The sequence below is a fragment of the Podarcis tiliguerta genome, assembly GCF_965153285.1.
Source record: "Podarcis tiliguerta genome assembly, chromosome: Z".
NCBI classification, from domain to species: Eukaryota; Metazoa; Chordata; class Lepidosauria; order Squamata; family Lacertidae; genus Podarcis; species Podarcis tiliguerta.
In genome coordinates, this window is record NC_139553.1 from 14,543,725 (window position 1) to 14,550,702 (window position 6,978).

Consider the following 6,978-nt stretch of genomic DNA (forward strand, 5'->3'; position numbering starts at 1 on the left):
AAGGGTGCTGGCAGTTCTTAGGGGACTCCTATATCCCTCCCAGAGCTACAATTCCCAGAGTGGCTTAATGATTTTTTTTTATAGGGTTTTACATATATAAACATCAAAATATCACATTATATAACAATAAAATCATTCCCCAGTTTCCCCCTTCCTCCATGCGACTTCCCTCAACTTCCTCTTCTGGTTTATTTTAATATAATATCTTTTTCTGCTTATTCTACTTTTTTCTCAATTTTTTGGTATCTTTAAATCCTATTCTTATTGTTGTGTTCTCATATTAACGTCATATTTATAATTACTATATTTATTTTGTTAATTGTCAGTGTTTATTCAAAGCCTGATAGTATGTCCAATTCTTTGCCTTATTTCTGTAAATATGCTGTAAATGGTTCCCAATCTTTTTAAAAATCCCTGTTTTCCTTATTTCAGAGTCTTTCAGTTAGTTTTGCCATTTCGGCATATTCCATAAGTTTCTCTTGCCATTCTTCTTTAGTTCATACTTTATTGCTTTTCCATCTTTGTGCTAATAACATCCTTGCCCCAGTTGTAGCATACATAAAGAATTTTTGTTTCACTTTTGGCAAATCTTGACCTAAAATACCTAACGAAAAAGCTTACAGATTTTTAACAAAAGTTATCTTAAACATTTTTTTCATTTCATTATATATCATTTCCCAGTAATTTTTAATTATTTTACAATTCCACCATGAATGAAAAAAGGTGCCTTCCTTTTCTTTACACTTCCAACACTTATTGGTGCCGGTTTTATACATTTTAGCCATTTTCAAAGGTGTAATATACGATCGGTACATCATTTTCATATAATTCTCTTTTAACAAAGTACAATCAATAAATTTCAGATTCACTCTCCATAATTTCTCCCAGTCCTCCATTTGTATGTTATGTCCTAAACCTTGTGCCCACTTGAGCATAATAAAAATAAAAAGGGGTTTAGTTACACGGTATCTAGATTCCAAAAAGAAATTGTAGACGAAAACACTAAGCTTTTTAAAAAAGATGTGTAACATATTATTAGATTCTGAGACCAAAGACGAAGAGGTGAAAACTGTAACGATCAGAGTGGCTTAGTGATCAATCCCAGGGAACTCTGGAAATTAATTGCAGCTCTGCGAGGGGAAGAAGGTTTGTCTAATGGCTCTGAGCACCAGATTCCTGGACCCAGGATTCATTTGGACCATGAGAGTTTAAAGTGGTACCACAGGCTTTAATGGTATGATGTGATTGTGGCCCAGATGACACTACTGCGTGGTCTGATCAGCCAGGTGGTTCTTAGCGTCTTACTGGCTTTTGATGCACACTGCGCCCTCTAAGACATTACAGGCAGAATAAATAAATCATTAAAGGCCATGGACTCATAAGAGGAAATAAGGGTAATGATAGGGGGGAGTATTTTATGCATTGGGACTCTAAACCCACCCCTCCACCCCATCTCTTTCCATTAACAAACCTCACTTGCAAATACCCCTTCCCCAGAATGGTGCACCAATTTATTTATTCTGATGTAATGTTATGCAGATTAAGTCAAGGAGAAATAATATTACTAATTGCTTCCATCCATTCCTTTTCTGAAGCCCCATCCTAATTTAAGTTTCTTTCGCCGCCCCCCCCCTTCTCTTCCCAAGGGAAGATTAAATAAACATGCCTCCAGCACAGCAGGAGGCGGGGGAAAGACTGAAATAAAAATTAATTGTAATTCACAAAGTGGGACAGGATTAGAAGGCTGTTCACATCAAGAAACTGATCCCCCTGTCTGAGATGGGCTGACCTCTCGCAGGTGAAACTTCAAGGGAAACAAGCATGGAATCCCATGTGCAGGGAATTGTGAAATATGCAGACACAATCCCAGATTGCAGAACCATCTTCAAAGGCTGTTTATGCTAGGTTTTATATCCTGAACCAATATCCTTCTGGTGATAAGAAAGAGCAGCAGTTCTGCAGCCTGACCTTTTGCAGAGTTAGGGCATGCCACTTAGGGGAAGGCTATTGATGGCTACTAATCATGGTGGTTGGAGGTAGTAGTGCTTTTGAACACCAGTTGCTGGAAATCACAAGCGGGGGGGGGGTGCTCTTACACTTGGGTCCTGCTTGCCAGTTTCCTGGCAAGACATCTGTTCGGTCATGGTGAGAACAGGATGCTGGAGTAGATGGGACACTGGTGTGGTCCAGCAGACCTGTCATGTTCTTATAGGCTATAGCTCAGTGGTAAGGACCCTGACCATTAGGTCCAGTCATGGCCGACTCTGGGGCTGTGGCGCTCATCTTGCTTTATTGGCCGAGGGAGCCGACGTACAGCTTCCGAGTCATGTCGCCAGCATGACTAAGCCGCTTCTGGCGAACCAGAGCAGCGCACGGAAATACCGTTTACCTTCCCGCCGGAGCGGTACCTATTTATCTACTTGCACTTTCATGTCTTTCGAACTGCTAGGTTGGCAGGAGCAGGGACTGAGCAACGGGAGCTCGCCCTGACGCAGGGATTCGAACTGCCGACCTTCTGATCAGCTCTGTGGTTTAACGCACATTATTACCTGCAGAAGGTCCCAAGTTCAATCCCTGGCATTTCTGGTGTGCCCCCTGCCTGAAACCCTGGAGAGCCACTGCTGATCAGCTGAACTACACATTCCCATCATCCCTGGCAATTGGCCATACTTGCTGGGCCTGATGGGAATTGTAGTTCTGTGAACACATTTAAAAGCCCATAGAATGTTCAATCAGCCAAAGGCCTGGTTATAGAGAAACATTTTTACCTGGTGCCCAAAGTTATGTAGCAAAGGTGCTAGGCAAGCTTCCCTGGGGAGAGCATTTCATAAGGTGGGAGCCCCCGCAAAAAATGCCCATTCTCATGTTGCCACCCTCTGGGTCTCTCGCAAAGGAGGAACACAAAGAAGGGCCTTGGATGATGATTGCAGCATCCGGGTCAGTTTATATAGGGAGATGTGGTCTTTGAGGTACAGTGGTACCTTGGGTTAAGAACTTAATTCATTCTGGGGGTCTGTTCTTAACCTGAAACTGTTTTTAACCTGAGACACCACTTTAGCTAATGGGGCCTCCCGCTGCCGTGCAATTTCTGTTCTCATCCTGAAACAAAGTTCTTAACCTGAGGTCCTACTAACTGACTCCACTAACCCAGAAATAGTACCTCAGGTTAAGAACTTTGCTTCAGGATGAGAACAGAAATCGCACGGCAGCGGGAGGCCCCATTACCTAAAGTGGTACCTCAGGATAAGAACAGTTTCAGGTTAAGAACGGACCTCCAGAATGAACAGAATGGACCTCCAGCAGAACATTAGAGTTTTCCTACTTTCCAGTACAGTGCTACCTCGGTTTACGAACTTAATCCGTTCCGGAAATCCTTTCTTAAACCAAAGCCGTTCTTAAACAAAGGAGCACTTTCCCTAATGAGGCCTCCTGCTGCCAGTGCCCTTCCACCGTTTAGCTTCCGTTCTTAGACCGAGGTAAAGTTTTCAAATTGGGACACTATTTCCGGTTTTGTGGAGTTCATATACTGAATAGTTCGTAAACAGGGCTGTTCTTAAACTAAGGTACCACTGTAGCCAGCCTTTTCCAGAGTTCCGGGTTAAGAAAACACCTTGCCCACACAGTTCAGTTTTTTTCAGTTTGGCCAGAGGTTTTTGTTTTGTTTTTTGTTTTGCAGAAAGGGTAATTTGCATAAATAAGTGCCAATGTGGTATTTTGTGTTTCATTAATAATGTCTTGAACAAAAACGTATCTTCCATTTTAATCTTTCAATCATTTTGTAGACTGAAATTTAAATAATGAATGCATTAATAAGGTAGGGTTGCTATATTTCAAAATGAAAATATGGAAACACATTGAGCAAATTCGCAATAATTTTTGGGAAGTTTTTCAGCTATTTTAAAGGACTATCACCAAAAGCGACACTGCTGACATGGGTTGCCATACATCTGGATTTTCCCAGACACTTCAGTGATTTCTGCCAGATGCTGTTAATGAGGGCTGAATTCCTCCTATGTCTGGACAAATCTGGACATATGGCAGCCATAAATAAGGCCCACCCCTCTAGCTCTGTTGGAGCCACTTGCCATGAACTTTTGGCCTACCCATGACTGTTAAACAATTTCCCCCCTATCTGTTTTATGGGTTTCTTGCAAAAAAGGCTATATATGGATCCATTTTGAACAAATAAGTTGCCATTCTGGTGCATTTTATTGGATCTCCCAACCCCTTCACAGTTAAAGAAATTACATTAATATCTGTAGCTCATTTTGGCCATTAAGCAATAGTGTCCTTTGCCAATCTAAGCTTTCCATGTTTTTTAATCAACCCAAAACCTTTAGAACAGGGATCAGCAAACTTTTTCAGCAGGGGGCCGGTACACTTTCCCTCAGACCGTGTGGGGGGCCAGACTATATTTTGAAAAAAATTTAAAAAATGAATGAATTCCTACGCCCCACAAAAAAATATAGTCCGGCCCACCACATGGTCTGAGGGACGGTGGACCGGCCCACAGCTAAAAAAGGTTGCTGACCCCTGCTTTAGAACTTACACCCTGGTGTGTGTCCTCTTTTAACAGTAGAGGGCACTCCAGTGCTACTATAGGTATAGAGAAAATCATAAGCATAAAAATCAAACTTATTTTAAACAAGTAAATGATGAGGTACATTAAAGTGGATATTTTCTTGTAAATATCATGTCCCAACCCCTGGGTACCTTTATATATTTATATTTTCCAGTCATTCCAGTTTGATTGCTTTCACTTCTATAGAAAATGAGCCTTTTTTCTCTTTTAAACAGCATTCGAGCCTTAGTTTCTGTTTAAACATAGTTAATAAGTTAACCATTCAAAGTTTTTTCCAAAGTTTCAAAACGTTTGGCCAAAGGTGAAGAGTTCTTTTGGATTCAGTGGCAATAACAACACAAGTGGAGGGAAGCTAGCTGCTTTTATTAAACAGCAGTCTTGACTACAGCACAAAGCAGCAGTGAAAGAGTCTTTAGCAAAATAACACAGCGTGAACAAAATGAAGCTAATTCTGTCATCAAGAGCTGACCAGCCTATTATCTAAATTCCTCCAATCTGTTAAACTAGGCCAATATACTGTACCAGGGAGGGACCAGGGGAGCATGGTTTTATAGATTTGAAAAGGGAGCCTCCCTTAACCCTAGAAATTAGCAAATGGTAGGATGTTATTTGGAGTATTGAAGGGTAGATTGGAGGTCAGTGGAAAAGTACAGGCTAAGCTTCCTTCCAAGCCAGAGCCTCACATGAGACAGAGGTGTTAGCATGACAAAAAGTGTCGATGGCCCCACTAGAAGGAATTCTGGGCAGACAGAGGTTGCCATGCTGATGGTGTGGTGGTGGCCCAAAGGACAACAATAAATGTGATAATGGCTTACAACAATGGGAAGTGTGTTTGATGTGACAGGAAAATAGAGGTTTTTAGAGCAAGGTGTTGTTGTAAATAAAAATATGCCCTTTTCCCTTATGGGGTATCCAAGAGCCCATATTGAGTCCTTACATAGGTTCCCTATTGGTAGGAGAAAATAACAGAGGCCAACCAGAGAATATTGAGAAGCAAAGCAGCTAGTAAGCTTGATCTTTATTGATCTGTTGCAACAGGGTGCTCCCCTCACACGCAGGAGAGGAAGAGGACCTCCAAAATTGCTGTGCAAGGGCTTATAAAGACTTTTGAAAATCCCATTCTCTAGATCAGGACCACCCCCAGAAACATTATGCATACATCACAGAAGGGGTGTAACCTAAGACCACCCCTCAGAAACATCCCACCTACATCAGAAATTTAAATGTTGTTTTTCTCCTTGTCACAGTTTATCTCTTGTCTGGCAAGTTACTTGATTGGATTGCCTGGGGTGCCTGGCCATTCTTTTGTAGTGTAAAAATACTTATTTCCTGGGCCAGGTCACAGGTTCACACCTTATTCAAACAGACATATCCTGGAGACAAGATTTGTGAGGAAAGAGACAATGGGGAGGCTTTTCCAGTTTAACCTTGCAGAGAAAGGATTTGGTCAGTTTAAGAATCAAAATGGTTCCAGGTTGGTCTTCCTGTGTTGAGCTATGTATGTGCAGTTATGAACATTACCATATATATAATACTATAAAATTCCTATCACAGTGTACTGAACAGAAGTAGGGGAGAGCAAAGAGAGATACAGCTTGGGCAGGCTAGCCAACGTCTGACATGGAGAGATGCCTTTGACTGGTGCTGTACTGCTGTGGGAACAAGCCCTGCTTGAGATGACCATACTGTAAGATCTGGACTCCATGCAGACTGAAGCTGTAAATATGTGAATATATCATATTTCTTAAAGCTATGACAGTCTCCTCCACATCTTCAATTCTCCAAAGGGGCACAAACCCTGGTTGAGTGTCTGGAACCCCCTGGAATCTTCCTACTGCTCAGCAGAGAGTGGGGGTGGTGTCCAACTTTTATAACACTGGTGTCAGACGTGGGACCTGTGCTTCTGGAGAGGCTAGGGGTCAGCAACCTTTTTCAGCCGTGGGCTGGTCCACCGTCCCTCAGACCATGTGGTGGGCCAGACTATATTTTGAAATAAAACAAATGAACAAATTCCTAGGCACCACAAATAACCCAGAGATGCATTTTAAATAAAAGGACGCAATCTACTCATGTAAAAGCATGCTGATTCCCAGACCATCCGCATGCCGGATTTAGAAGGCGATTGGGCCACATCTGGCCCCTGGGCCTTAGGTTGCCTACCCCTGACGTAGGTGCAACGTCCACCTGAAGTAACAATGGAGGGGAGAAACAGTAACACCTTTTGAGTCGTTTGAGTTAGGCTGGAAAAGCACCAGGAGCAGTGATTTGATGAAATGAGGCAGCTGGTGATATAGTGGGGGAGAAGTCTCCTTGCACAGCAAAAACGTGACTCCATTCCAGCAGCCAGCGGTGGAAGAAAAAGAGAAAATGGAGGTGCCAAAGAGCAAGAATTGCTA